The sequence below is a fragment of the Mixophyes fleayi genome, chromosome 5 (genome assembly GCF_038048845.1).
Source record: "Mixophyes fleayi isolate aMixFle1 chromosome 5, aMixFle1.hap1, whole genome shotgun sequence".
Lineage (NCBI taxonomy): Eukaryota > Metazoa > Chordata > Amphibia > Anura > Limnodynastidae > Mixophyes > Mixophyes fleayi.
The window spans coordinates 90,618,543-90,634,953 of NC_134406.1; positions in this window are offsets into that span (position 1 = coordinate 90,618,543).

The following is a 16,411-nucleotide window of genomic DNA, read 5'->3' on the forward strand; positions in this document are numbered from 1 at the left end:
CATCTGTGGATGCTCTATGTGACTGTAACTATTAGTAACCACGACTACTGTACATTCACATGCGCACTCCATTAGCTTCATAGTTAAATGTTAAGTGTAAATGGAACTGTAGTATTGTCTGTTTGATTTATATTTTAGATTATTATTTGATTTATTATTTTATTAAAAATTGACACACTAACTACATCATACACAAAAACTCAGTTGTTTTCATTAGAACCTTTCGATATCTATTTGTAGAAATATACAGGCAACTCATTGCAATCTCAACTATGTTTGTATTGCCATTAGCTTTATTAGCTATATAGGCATACTAATACCCAGGGGCACTGGTTCACCTGCATTTTTTTCCTTTAAAAGTCGAGTCTTGCCCCCTGGGCTAAAATTTGCCAGCACTCCCCTGCTAATACCCATGGCAATATTTTATTAAATATCAACTAGTGCATATGTTTAAATACAATAGACACTGGATTCTCAGTGCAAAATACTTTGGTTTTCCCTGGTGTGCCTATATAGGTTAGTCTATCACACATCAAGGTACATACATACTATCCTTTATGAGGTAAATAAACAAAAAAATCTGTAAAGGAATGCTTTGAAAAAGTCTAATCAAAACTCCAACCACCACTACTCACCATTCCTGCGTTTCAGCGCTGGTAAGTATTTCTTATTTCCCGCAGGTCCCGGCAGCAGTGGGCAAGTGAGCCAATCAGGGCTCACCTTCCCCTGCTGGCCAATCGGCGGCTGGATAGGTGAGCCAATCCTGGCTCACCTCCGGCCGTTTGAATAATTGGCACCACGGCGAGCCAATCAGCGCTGAGTGACGTCAGCGCGCCGGCGGCTATTGAAGCAGCTGGGCGCCGCCATGTTTAGTTTAGTTTGTCGGCGGAGCAGAGGAAGAAGGACGCAGAGGGACGTCCAGCACGTAGGAGAAAGAAGACGCCAGTGGAAGTGGCAGGGTGCCTTTGTCAGGGCAAGGAGCTTTCCTGCCACAAGAAGACAGCGCCGGAGTCGCCGGCGGGGAGCCCTTGTAGGGGCTGAGAGCGCCCCCGCCCAGAAGACAGGAGAAAGCTGCTCTCCGGACAGGAGAAGAGGCGCCGCCGGCTGGAGAGTCTGGAAGACACGGAGGCGAAGACGCCGGAGGTAAGTTGAGAATCCTGCAGGAGCAGCTAAGTTTACTCCCCGCAGTTAGGTCGGGCAAAAAGCCCGTGGGCACTTTAAGCACTAGGCCCATGGCAACTGTCAGTGGGCTCAAGGCTCTGGCGCAGATAGGCATAGGTAGGGAATTAAAGGGCACAAGGCCCTAGTTAGTTGGGCTCAAAGCCCATAGTCAGAAAAGGGCACAAGGCCCTAGTTATTTGGCCTTAAAGCCCATAGTTAGAAAGGACATAAGGCCCTATAGTTAGGGGGCACAAGGCCCAGTAGAGAGGGCAGAAGGCCCTGTAGTTACCGAGGGGTTCAAGTCCCAGTAGACATTCAGGGCACCAGGGCCTTATAGAGAGAGTGGGCGAGACAGCCCTGAGTTTGAATAAGGCGCAAGTACCAGAGGAGTAGTGTGGCACGAGAGAGTGAGTCTCAGGCAATAGACCTGAGGTAACAATTGAGCAGAAGGCTCCTGTTGTTGTTCTACATAACCGGCTGGTTAGGTAGAGGTAAGTGTCTTCCATTGTCAGCCTCCCATATACAGTAGCAACGTGTATTGAGCCTGTGTGGTGAAATATAGCTTTGTGTATTGTGTTTGGTTGTGTTGTGTATGTTTCTTTCTAGGTGCAAAACGTCATGCCCCCATTAAAGGTAGGCTCTTATTTCCTTACTGTAATCCTGTGAAACTCTGTGTCTGTGGGGACAAGGGGTTAGCTAGAGCACACACGCAGTGAGGGTTAGGACACACGGTAGTCTTCCCGTCCCGTAGGTCCCTGGGGTTACAAGGAACTCCTGAGGCAGTGATTGGGCACCTCACTGGCAGTGCAGCACAGCCCCTTTGAGTACCAGGGGTGCGTCCCGTGGTTCCAATTGGGTGTCCCAGTCTGAGTTGCGGCAGGGTCCCTGACGGTTCCAGATTGGGGCGGTGTTTCCACTAGGGTGAACGCGACCATCTCGAGTTCCGGCAGTCGCCACTGACAGTTCCGAGCGGAAGCCGCAACCCCAGTGGCGCATTGCTCCAGTGAGCCCTGATCGTGCAGGTGGCAACTGGTCCTTGGGATTTTGTGAGTGACCCCATAGTGAGAAGATTGTCTTCTCGGTATGACCTGGTTGAGGGACATGGACAGCCGCAGAGTAGAAGGTGAACGTTGGCTGGTGTTCCCCGCAGATAGAGGGAGGAGGTTTAGGGAGTGCACTACACCCAGAACGAAGTTGCATTACCCGATCATTAGTTATTGTAAGGTCAGGGCGCCTGTTGTTAGCTAGTACCAGTTGTGTGGGTGGTACATACTAGACTCACCTATAGAGGAGAGGGAGGTCGTGTTGTGTTCTGTCATCCACAGGTGACGGAAAGGAGCTGGAGAGCAGGGACCGAAAGTTGGAGTGCCCGGGTGAGTATACCTCTCGATTCCTACTTCTGGTTAGGCCCTCACAGAGGGGTGAGTGGAATATTTGGGACGGGACTGTTCCTGGTCCCAAATACTCTGTCACGGGCACTAGGAGTCTTTACCCAGGGATCACCAGGTGATGGACTTACCAGAGCAATATAGATGGTAATATGGTACTCTGGTAGCGGGGTGATCACGGAACAGGAGACAGCAGATGGTAGAGAATGCTCGAGGAAAGTCTATGACTAGCAGCACTTGTAATATATAGGTAATAGTACACGAGGAACTGAATGGACAAAGGAAACGTGAGGGTAGTCAGTGGTCTGCGGATAGTACGTTGTACCACTGCTATAGTGAGGAGGAATGTTCAGACATAACAAGGAGGTGATGAGAGTCAGCGGTCTGCGTTAAGCAAGTTGTACCGCTGTCTAGGTGAAGGAATGGAATCCTGGGTGGAGGTATCCGGAGAGTTAGTGGTCTGCGTTAGCAAGTTGTACCACTGCTATGTGGAAGGATACTGGAAACAGGTGACACAGGGAACAGGAATCAGTGGTCTGCCTGTAGCAAGTTGTACCACTGAAATATATGTGAGGAGGAGTACGGGGAAATAAATGTAATACAGAGTATATACGGGCACACTGAACTTGATCCCACGATGATATGCACCAAGTATTAATAACTGAGCAGCACTGCACAAATATACAAAGTCACGGGAACTATTCAGACTACAAGGTAACACAGTCAAATGATGGCAATAGTCTCAGTGGATAGGCAACTCCAGAGAAGAATAACTCAGTCCAGCAAGGTATGCAATACACAAGCACAGTCAATGATAAGTATGCATACCGTGGTTCAGAAGAGCAGGCTGTCAGAAAGGAGTGCAGGGATACCTGAGCGGCAGGAGGCCGGCAGGATGCGAAGTCCCAGGGAAATGGAAGCGGAATCCAAGTAGGTGCAGCGCACAGGCAGGTAGACCAGCAACGATGGAAACAATACTCAGGAAGTAGTAGTATATAGGACTGGTCGCCTGGAGATCACTGAAGAGTAGAAGTGGTATGGCAGAGAAGACAGCAGCGGAGCGTTGATCCAATGCAGACAGGCGAGTTGACACAGGCAGGAACACTGTAGAAGCACGGAGAGCGGATCAACTGGCTGCAGACACGAGGAGTACTGGAGAGTAGCGATAAGCAGGACACTGCAGATACACGGAGGTAGCGGATAGGAATCAGCAGGTGCAGTCACGATGAAACATGAGAGAGTTGAGGTAAGCTGGAACTGTTGAACACAGAGACAGCGGATAGGAATCAGCTGGTGCAGTCTCGATGAAACACGGGAGAGTTGAAGTGAGCTGGTAACTGTAGTGCATGGAGGCAGCGGATAGGACACAGCTAGAGCAGTCACGATGAAACACGGGAGAGTTGAAGTGAGCTGATAACTGTAGTGCACGGAGGCAGTGGATAGGAATCAGCTGGTGCAATCTCGATGACACACAGGAGAGTTGAAGTGGTCTGGAAACCACAGGAGTTTTGAAGTGGTCTGGAAACCACGAGGGAGTTGAAGTGGTCTGGAAACCACAGGAATCAGCTGGGCTGAATACACGAGGAAACACAGGAACACCTTCAGAGGCTCATGGGGAATGAGACTCCAAGATCAGGCCACGAGGTATAGACAGCAGGTGCTTTAAATAGGGAGTGTTGCCTGATCAGCCAATTAACTAAAAGGAACAGATACTGAAGGTTTGAAAGGGCTGCACATGCGCAGACCCTCAGGATGGTGGACGGCCACGGTTCCTAAACATACGGGAAGAAGCACTCACAGTCTGGTGAGTGACATACTCGTAGTCCCACACCCTAGGCCACAGCAAAGCGAGGTGGAGGCAGGCGGGATTGAGTGAAGGTCTCTTCTCCTTGCCATAGCCTCGGACAGTCCCTTTCTGGTAGGCACGGGTCTTAATTTCTGTTTTTTCCCTAGAGAGAAGGGGAATTATCTGATGGAGGTTTCGTTGCTGCTCTGCCAGAAAAAGGAAGAGCAGTGTATTCCTCTACAGAGTCCAGGAGTCAGACTTCCACTAGGGACGGTGCGGAGACGGAGAGCGGCTGGGGTGAAACCGTAGTGGGCAGAAGCGGTCATTGTTTGGAAGGTAAGATATCTGTGTGCGTCTGTCCTGTTCCCCCGCAGGAGTTACATAGGTATGCGCCTATGTACAATGTAGTTTACAAAGCCTTCTACATTGTACATAGTTGCATACTTACATTACACCATTAACAGCAGCGATAATCCCGTTGCCATGGTGAGTGACGTCATGAAGGGGAGCCGGCTTATTACTTCTCGGGATTGGTTCAAGTCGCTTTCAACAGTAGTCGTCATCGGGGATCGTCGGTAAGGAGGTCTACGGTATCATCATGTCGTGGTAAGTGTTGCTGGAGTATTCGGCATTCCCCACCTCTAAATCATGATAGGGTAAAAAATACGTTTGTTTTAGAGATATTAGTCTTTCAGTCCACTCAGGCTTTCAGATGTCTATTTTTCCCCCTGAAATAAGTGTAAAAGGTTCAAATGATTGAAATGTGGTTTATATTACCTTTTTTACTGAAAAAATAGTACAGCAGGTGTGGTTCAAATTATTGGGATATACTTTATACTAACTGTGCTAAAAACACAAATACTGCAGGACTTAAGTTATTTATGAAATTTTAAAATGCTTGTGACACCATGCAATTATTTTTGTGCAAATGTGCTTTTTTTAGAGGAAGCATATAGCTCTACACACTAAAATGGTCATGCCTATGGGAGATAAACATTTTTCATCTGCAAGGAGCTGGGCAGATCAGGCATTCCTTGCTGAATGCAGGCATAAATAGGCAAAAATTACATTTTACTTTACAGCATAAGATATTTAAATTAGTATGAAGTGGTGGTATTGAGGAAGATGTGCCATAAAACCTTTCTTTTTTCCATGCAAACTGATGATTTTATAATACTCTCACAAGTTGTATTTGCCCATACTCTCAATTGGATGCCATTTTCACATTTAAGTGAACTTTACATAGATAATCACATTATTAGTACATCAAGGTGTATGTCTTTACAACCAAAGTGAAAGAGGTACATCTGCTATGTTGGAGTTTTTACTAAAGTATACTCAAAGAAGTGGTATTAAATGCTCAATTATTATCTATCAATTATTTTATTTGCATTATAAATATATCCCACCTAAATGGTATGTAAGGAACAGAAGAGAGTGGCAATTAAATTATAGTCATGTATAATACAGAATGTTGTATTTTGGTCAACAATTAATGTAATGGTGTCTGTATGTAGCCATATAGATTACAATACATCGGTGAATGCAAATAGATGCTCTCGTTATATAACTCTCCTGTAGTCATGCTTCTTATAACAAATTGAGCCAGCACAGTTCTATGTCTGTTTGCCTGTTCTTTGCTAATATGCACACAGCTCTGTTGATGGCACTTAGCCATGCACGAGCTAAACCCACTTCTATTTATCATAACATGCTGAGCTGTGAGATATAATTATTGCGCCCTATGTGAAACACTTCTATTTCTACTACATTTTGTCACTGTTCCAGATACCTTCCCACTTGAGATGAAATGGATTCAATTTACCATCTACCCACATATTCTCCAAAGATACTTATATGTAGGTAGATGATGCAACCTTCCAATTATATTTTTTAAATAGCTATTTATCGTTCACAATAAATAAGCACAAACAAAACAAAACAAAATAATCTGATGAGGACAAGGTAATCTTTTATTGGCACATTTAATTAGCACAATTTGCCTAGATTCATTACATAAAACTATTTAAAAAGGTAATAAACACAAAACTTGGAATGAATAAAGTAGTAGTGCTGGTGGTAATAATATTAATAAGGTTTGAAGGAGTAGGTAGGGACAGTGCTCTTTTGCAATAAGATGCACGGCTCCTGCAAGCGGAGGGAACAAAGTGGCGCCCAACACACAGCCTAATGGGTTACTGTGAGAAAAACTTTTACTGTCGGGACTGCCCCCCTTTATGTTATGGCTGGTCCTGATGGCTCATCCTCTCGAGGCGGACCCTCCCCGTGAAACCCCCCCCCACCAATGCCAGGTGATGAGATGCCGGTGGTCTTAGCTGGCCACAAGCCTACTGGGAAAACTTCTGGTAAGGACTATGGCCAATCTGCCCCTGTCCGCACAAGAACCCATGTAATGCAATGTTTCACAGGGCTCTATCCTATCTCCCATGCTATTTAAAGTATACATGCTACTGCTAGATGAAATATTCAGATATAATGCCCTGGAGAAGCTCCAGGAGTGGATGAGCGCCAGTTGATTGAGATGTGCCCAGGCACACACTAATGCAGAACCAGATTACGGTAGTGGCACAGCACAGGTGATCCATTTAACGGCAGCAGAGCTGACTACATACAGAGAAGCGCCGCAGATGCTTCTCTCTATACTAAAGAGGCTGCAATACACACAAGATGGTAAAATTGGAACTGTTGTGCTGGCCCAGCCGCAGAAGCTCCTCTCATGCTCTTTAGTGGAACTGAGCTGCTTTGGACTCGATGTGCAGTACAGGGGAGCACAACTGTTTGGAGTAATATGAGATGTGGGCACTTCCATTTGGCAGAATATGAACTGGGGACACTAATGTGTGGCATAATATGAACTGGGGGCTTTACTGTTTGGCATCATTTTAACTAAGGCGACTACAGTGTGGCATAATATGATCTGGGAGCACCACTGTGTTGCATAATATGAAGTTGGTGGACACTTCTGTGTGGCATAGTATGAACTGGGGCACTTCTATTTATGTATAATATGCCTGGAGACTCTTCTTTTTGACATAATGTGATCTTGGGCACTACAGACTGGCATAATATGAACTGGGGGAACTATTGTGTAACATAATTATATATACTTGGTATAATATGATCTGAGGGCACTAATATATAGCATAATATGAACTGATGGCACTATTGTGTGTCATAATATGATCTTGGGACACTAATATGTTGCATAATATTAACTGGGGACAGTACTGTGTGGCATAACTATATACACTAGGGGTAGTATTGTGTGGCATAAAAGGAACAGGGGGCATTTCTATTTGGCATAATGTGAGTTGACATAATATGGACTGGGGGCACTACTGTGTGGTATAATTATATATACTGAGGGCACTCTTATTTAGCATAATATCATGGAGGGCACTACTGTGTGGGGCGTATATGCAATACACACACATATATATATATATATATATATATATATATATATATATATATGTATATATATATATATATATATGAATATGCAATATACACATATATATATATATATATATAAATATATATATATATATATATATATATATATATATATATATATATATATATAAAAAAGTCCTGTGAGTGCCTCCTAATTATGCTATTTTATACATTCATGCTATTGGAGTTCCTGTACTCAGGCTTGAGAAATATCTACAAACATGAGTGCCTTTCCTGTTATGTATATATATATATATATATATATATATATATATGACACAAAATAGATACAAATGGCGCTATGACACTGCACCAGTATATTAATATTAGAGTCCAATGTCTTGAAATGATTCCTTCTTATATAGCACTTCCCCTGTGCGGGCGGCTGCCACTCCTCTGTAGCAAGCGGTGTAGCAGGGATAAATCTAAAAGTAAATGAGAGGAGGCGCACAATAGTGTAGTATGGCAAGTTAATGGAGCCAAGTGGAAAATCCAAAAAAGGGACCAAACCACCAGAAATGAGTGAGCCAGAGCTTCCCACCATGCGGATATCAACAATATCTAGAGTAGATATATAGCTCATAGGGTGAAAGATCACACAAGGCCAAATGACGTTCAAGAAGATATATAGACAAACAGGTCACACCAATGAAGATGTATGCATACCAGAAGCCAAAAGTTTAATGGCTTATCTGTAGGATTATCCTGTAGACTGTGAGGATGTAATCAATCTTCAGCCACCATTGATTATCCAATTGGTTACCTGCAGGCACCAGACGGGACAAGAAGATATATATATATATATATATATATATATATATATATATATTATATTGAGGGCACTATTGTATGGCATAATATGATCTGGGGTACTATTGTGTGGCATAATATGAATTGGGGGCACTATTGCGTGGCATAATATGATCTGCAAGCACTAATGTGTGGCATAATATGAACTGGGTTGGTATTTCTGTTGGGCATAATATGAACTATGGGTCACTTCTTTTTGACATAATATGAACTGGGGAACTTCTATTTGACTTAATTTGAATTGGGGTTACTACTGTGTGGCATAATATGAACTGGGGACACTTCTATTTGGCATAATATGAATTGGCATAATATGAACTGGGGCACTACTGTGTGACATGATATAAACTAGGGGCACCTTTGTTTGGCATAATTTGAATTGTTGGCACTGCTGTGTGGCATAATATGAACAGAGGAGCACTTATGTTTGGCATAGTATAAACCAGGGACACTTCTATTTGACATAATACGCATTGGCATACCATGAACTAGGGGCACCACTGTGTGACATAATATGAACTAGGGGTACACTTCTATTTGGCATAATATGAATTGCGGGTACTACTGTGTTACATAATTTGAACTGGAGACCTAGTGAAATGTGCTTCACACAGAATCAGAGAAGAATAGTGTGGTATGCAGCAATGTTTAATAAGCTCTATGCTATCTGACCACCAATGCTCCAAAAAAGTTGAAGTCCAAGATGGCTGTGCATTCTAATGTTCTATTATTCAATTCTGCTCAGAGGAGAAGCAAAACTGTGATGTTCCGTTCTTCCCTGAGAAGGAAGTTGCAGAACATGATCAGTGGAAACATGAGCAGTAGAAGAGAGAAGGAGCAGCTGGCCAGGTCATAGGTAAGTTAGGGATTTGGGGAAATTGATAGGGAATATGATGACATGGGGGATGATTGAGTGAACAGGGTATGGGTGGACATGATGATGAGAGGAGGGATTGATCACATGAAAATAATGCTAGACATGCCCTATGGGTGGTGCTAGACACACCCTGGGTACTGTGGATGCTAATTGACAGTAGTGCTAGACACTGTGCTCCAGTGGTGCACCTCAACGAAGAGTATCCCCCTATAGATTTCCCTGGGTGCATGCCCTAATGAAATGTGCTGCACATGCCTAAGCCTATTTTCCATTCCCTTTAATGGCTGCCTGTAAGATGGTAAATCTGTTTCAAGATTATTGACATTCAAAGCCCTACATAATCAAGGTAGTAGATACTTGAAGCAGCGTCTAATTCCCTATACACACACTTGCTAACTTCAATCTGTGGATGAATAACTACTAACAGTACCTAAAATCTCATATATTTCAAATGTTTAGTTTTGTGGCTACTCCGCCTTTGAACTCGCTGCCTCACACTATTGGAAAGGCCCCCTCTGCAGAAATCTTAAAAATCAAACTCAAGACTTACCTAAATCATTTCATTAATGTACCTCTACTTTCATAATACCCAATGCTTATCTCTCTTCTCTGCTTTCTGTTGATCTTTTATGAGTTTATTTTGTATCATATGTTTTTATTCTGCAAATGTAGAGTGCTTAGAGTCCTAATGGGAAAACACTATATAAATTAAAAAAATATATATAATATTATTATTAATAATAGTATAATAATAATAATTATAATAATAATAGATCACACAATAGTGCAGCCACAATATATTTCTTATAGTATAGCATTTCCAGGTTGTTTAGCATGTAGTACAATCTTATCAGACAAGATGCAGCATATGATATAGCTTTCAGCTGTCCACCACATAATACATTCTAATTGAACATCATATTGAACCCCTCCCTAATTGTTCAGCTTGTAATACAGCCCTCAATGAGGTTCATTCATAAAATGTATAAATAAACCTTGTTGATACAATGAAGTTCCTTGATGCAAGTAGGTATATCTGTAAGCGACTTTCTTTGCAAGTCGCTCTGACTCTCTGTTTCTATCAACTCATTTTTAACTTTATTTAGGATACAAATAAATGTATTCGCTAATTGCATGGGGTGTCTCTCACAATCCATATTTTCTCTCTCTTTCTCTGGATCTATATGTTATTTCATTAGCCTCTATCGCTCTTGGAAAGTTTACGGCTGACCCGAACACTCAAAGGCCTGTACTGAAGCAGGAACATGAACAGACTAGACTTGGGCTCTTCCATTCATCCATTTTTTAAACACTTTGGTCCTGCCACAATCTTAGGGGGCATTTTTCTCAATTAAATACCAACACAACCTTATGCTTTATTGTTGTAATAACTGTACTATACCCACTTTAAAATGGCAGTATAAAATTATAGAATATGGAGTGCTAATAAAGACATTTCTAAATATAAGTTACATTTTCCATTACTCTGCTGTTATAGAACATCCACTTATATCTCAAAACTGGTTTAACTGCAAAACTGGAAAAGACAAAAAACTAAATATAAATAAACTTAAACATATTCACCCAGTAAAGAAATAAAGAAAAAAAACTTCAAATCAGAGCGTGTTTTGGTTTACCTTTTTATTACTATCAGTGATATTAAACATTTATATAAAATAAGTCAACCCGTATATATACTGTGCAAACAGTACCAGTACTTTACTTTTTGAAAGATGTGACAATACAGCAAAAGAAAGTGTCAGCTACAGAAAGCACAGTGTATTTTCTGGATTTGCACTTATATGTAAACCAAAACCACATGACTTGGCATTCCTGCTCATTCATCAGGTCAGGTGGAATTCACCATCTTCCTAGAAGGGATGGATGGGATAGAGAAGTCTGGAAAATGAGCTTTTTCGTGGCAGATGTGTTCACTTTATTAATAGGCCAAGGAAGTGAAGTAATCCTGAATGCATACAAGAATGTCCCTTGTTCAGTGATGTTTTATGCAGATTTTATCCCTGTCTCGGCGTATGTGCTGATTTTGTATCCCCAAAGTCCATGTAATGATTTCCTAATTTCACACCGGGCTGGTTTTCACCATAAAAACTTTTGTTTACTTTTACTCAATTAAATATTATTTTAAAGACACATAGGAATTTCTTTTGTCATCGTATTCAAGAGAAAAAAAATGTTTTCAACTTATGGGCATTATAAAAGCAGGAAACAAATACTTTTATTCCCTTTCTTTGTAGTTTCATGCAAATAGTTGGGCCTTCAAAATATAACTCAAATTTTCATTTCTAATGAAAGCATATGTGTGTACTTTATTAGAGGTTTAGGCTCTCTATTTAGATCTCATATATTGTATGTGAATGTTTTCACTTATTTAATTTTATATTTTAATTTAAATATCCTATTTGTTTGTCTGTTTTTCATTGCTAGTGCTCATGCTAACAATCAGCAGTGTAGACCCAGCTATCAGTGGACACATGCTCTATCCCTTAGGGTAGAGATGGGCGATTTTGCAATTTACATACAAAATACTTTTGTAGTCTGGATTCAAGCTTAGATCATTTTGGAGAAAGACTATTATTTAGTGAAATTGCTTTTTCACTTAGATTTGATTATATATCCATTTAAGACTTATGATCGATTGCATGCAACTACACTATTTGAGTTACATACTTGCAAACCTGCTCTTTTATATACTATTTATGTTATATTTAATGTGTAATCATTACTTCTGGCCAGAAGTTACGAATTTTATTTATTTATCTTTCATTAAATGTTGCTTTATCTTACTCTTTTTAAATTTAAACAAAAAAAAAGAATACTTACTTGACTGCGGCGCTCACTGACTCCTCTCTGCTCCATTTGCACTGAATGTTGGTCATGACGTCATCACACCCGACGTTCAGTGAGGAGCGCCACAGAGAGGAGTCGGGAAGAAGACAGAAGAGAAGAAAGAAGCCGATAGAAAAGGTAAGTGATGGAACGGAAGCAAGGGGGGAGCACGGCAGAGTGAAAGGGGAGCACGGCAGAGTGAAAAGGGGGAGCATGGTAGAGAGTGAAAAGGGGGGGGCACAGACAGCATGGTAGAGAGTGAAAAGGGGAAGAACAGACAGCATGGCAGAGTGTGAAAAGGGAGCACAGACAGCATGGCAGAGTCTGAAGAGGGGCCAAAGCAGCATGGCAGAGTGTGAAGGGGGGGGGGGGGGCAAAGCAGCATGGCACAGGGTGAAGGGGGGCCAAAGCAGCATGGCACAGGGTGATGAAAGGGAGCCAGCTAGAAGGGGGGGAGCAAAAGCAGCATGGCACAGGGTATTGAATGGGGGCCAGGAGAAGGGGGCTAAAGCAGCATGGAGGGTGCAGTGTGATCATAAGGAGGCACAGCATGGTGATTAAGAGGCACAGTAATGTGTGTGTGATGGCACAGCGGGCTTGTGGCAATATAATGTGTGTATGGTAGGTGGTGGCTAAATAATGGGTTTGTAGGATGAAGGTGGGACAATTTAATTTTATAGTGGGCACTATTAATTTAAGTTGGGGTGGTTTGGGGGCTATTAATTGAATGTGGGGCTGATTTTTAAGGACCATGAGGTCTATTTATTAAATGTGAATATAAATTATTTAATGGCAGTGACGGTTACGGGAAATAGGTATATTTATTATACGTAAATGCGATTAATTTATTTCAGGGGCTGTCTGGAGGGAGGGAAATAGGTTTATTAAATGGGAATACTATTACTTTAATGTTGGGGCTGGAGGAAGGCCTAAGTATTAATTGTGGATCCTATTGATTTAATGCCAGGGCTGGTTGGAATTTTCTAAATGTACCCATTATTTTTTCCAAACAGGAACCCCAACATTCAGCAATAAGCTGCTATAGCATGCAGCAAAGCATGCTGGGGCTTGTAGTTTCACAACACCTGGCGTGCCACAGGTTAGCCAAGCCTGGTCTAGTGGGACAATCCCTATTTTTGGGCACTGTTCTGCCCAATCTAAGGGGCAGGTCAAGGTCGTGTATTCTTTATATACACACTGCATTCTTTATATACTACACTATGGTGCTAGCTGTCCTTTGGGGGCTGATCACTCCCTCTCTAGTGTCAGGTCTCACCTCTATGATGGCTGGCCACACCCCCTCTGGTGGGGCCCTAGCGTTGCAGTCCCCCAGTGGGCCCTTCATACCCCAGTCCAACACTGTATATGACTATAATTATAACATGGTCATAGTTAGAATTTTTGCTAAATGTGTGTTTCGGGAGTGTCCTTTTTGATGTGTCTTATTGTACTTTATGCTTCTCTTAATAGTTTCAGCAGTGATGGCTGATGGCAATTGCCATGGCTGATTTGGAATTTTACCTTTGAATTATTGCAACCATTGGGGAGTTATAATTGAGAACTTAACAGTTTGCACCCCAATATTGTCATCATGTACCGTTTCAGTCCCAAAACAATCAACATTATAATTATATAAAATTATAATCAATAATAATTATTGATCCTTATTTATAAATCACCATCATATTAAGTAGTGTCCAATTTCAAATGAGTGTACAATGTATAGATAAGGGGAACAATTGATGCATAAAGTAGCGGAATAACAATTGTAGCAGGAGTTGAGGAAAGATTGTGTTGCTGCAGTAAGGCAGTAACATTATCAACTACCAATATTAAAGCAGACATTAACTACTGGCATTTCTGTGCAACTATCAGTTTTGCAGTATAGTTGGATTGGATAGAGAAAGTGAAAGGTGGAGCCACGAAATATGAATTGGTCATTGTAGAAATGTCAAGGCAGTGGGTTCTGGAAAAGGCTTTGATATTTGTGCTGCATGGATAATCCTGTGATAATCCACCAACTGTGGCTGTTACCTGGTATTTTTCTTTGGCATCATGTCCGCTCCTGGACAGGGGCAGAACATGGCATGCCAAACCCATAACTATAATAAAGGATGGATTCGCGCTCTCTTCCTAAATTGTTGCAAGAGCTGCACCAGTTAAGGGTATCCCTCCCTTATATTAGAAGTCAACATATCAATATATAAATACTGCTGGGCGCTCATTGGTTTCTTGAAATTTAACTTAAAACAATTGATATTAATTGCTGTTGAATGCAGATATATGTATGTGAATAACCAAATGATAAATAAAATAAACCATTTTATTGTAGGATTGGAAGAATCCAATTCATCTATACATACAACAGCACAAAAAAACACATTTAAAATTGCATCACACAAACCATCAATAGCATGGTGTGAAATCACACAGTGATTATATTAAAAGAGTTAAAATAAATATACAGCACAGAATGATTCCACACTGCAACTCCTAAATAATATTGACCTCCAGCCACAATATGCAGACAGGTGTTACTTGTTCGTAACGGAACAAACTACTGTCCATCCCGGGTAGATATATCTGATGTTAGGGGGGGTGGTTATACACAAATTCCGTGTTCTGTTGTGGCATATAATCCAAAAATTTGCTATAGTGTAATGCAAGGAGAAATGTCCATCCAAACCGCACTAGGTAGTGGTATATAAGCAAACCCATAACTAAACTTGGGGTAGGCCCTAGTGATACCTATCTACCTCACCCCAAGGCCACAGCTATGATCTTCAGAGTATTTGTGGAGCCAGCGCATGTGCAATAAATCTCGGTTTGGGGTTTCACTGTGTATGCACAGAAGAAGCCCACTCTGCATATTTAAACATCTGCAGGGGTTCGTGCACGAGCAGTGAATGCAAAAAACACATATTACTGAGCCCTGCAGTGGTAGTAGTTCCACCACTGCTACTGAATGCTAAGCCAGGACACTTGTTCTCAATGTTTTAAAGAAGTTGAAATTGAATTTGCTGTCACCAAGGCTGTGGAGATCATAAAAACAGCAATGAAAGTTGAACTCACTACAGCTGAACTGAGATGATATTCTAAAAACCCTGTCCTTGGTGTGATGACACTATTTGTTACTATTCTGTAACTTCCCACTGCCTACACAATTTATTCATTGATTATTATGCTTTAGGTAATATTTAGAGCTGATCTAATATGTTGCAATCTCTAACGGCCGTTTGCATGCCACACGTACATCGGTGGTAGTCATGTTTCCGTGGGAAGAAATATCGACACTTATGTTGCTGACATTAAAATGCTGTCAGGCTAAATGCCAGAATTTACATTTCCCAGACACAGATAAAATACCGACATTGTGATTGGCAACAGTGAAAATGCAGACAGTCACAATACCAACATTAAAACGGCAATGCCAGCGGGTTAACCTGCTATGGTGCCACCATCTCCGGCGCAGGGATGTGGGAAGAGACCTGGTGCGGGACTGGGTACTCCTAGGGTGTGGGTCCGCATTTATTTTTGTGGACCCCATCTCCCTGGCATCATGGCAAGTGGACCCCCTGCTGCAGATTCACCTGCTATGGTGCCACCAGCCCTGGTTGGCTAAGCCTAGGGCTGGCTGGAGGATAATCTGGGGTACCCCACGCTGTCTGATTGTCCTTCGACCAGCACTAGGCTGCCAGCTGTGACTATATGCATTTACACTGTCGGCAATCACAATGTTTCATCTATGTCAGGAAAATGTAACTACTGGCATTTAGCCTGTCAGCAATTTCATGTTGGCAGGATAAGTGTTGGTATTTCTACTGTCAGAATTTCGTACTCAACCCATGTACATCATCCTATACCTCATCACCATCAGCAACAATGCACAATTAACATGTTATTTTTTGTTTTGGAAGTGTCATTAGGTTTGTCATGTCTGGTGTGTTTCTCCCAAAGGAGATTAAGATGCTTTTCTATGTGTGGACCAGGGTTGACTTTTCTAGCTTTGCTCCCTGACTGACCCTGACTTGCCCTTTGTGCACATGCACTCATTTCACCATTGTT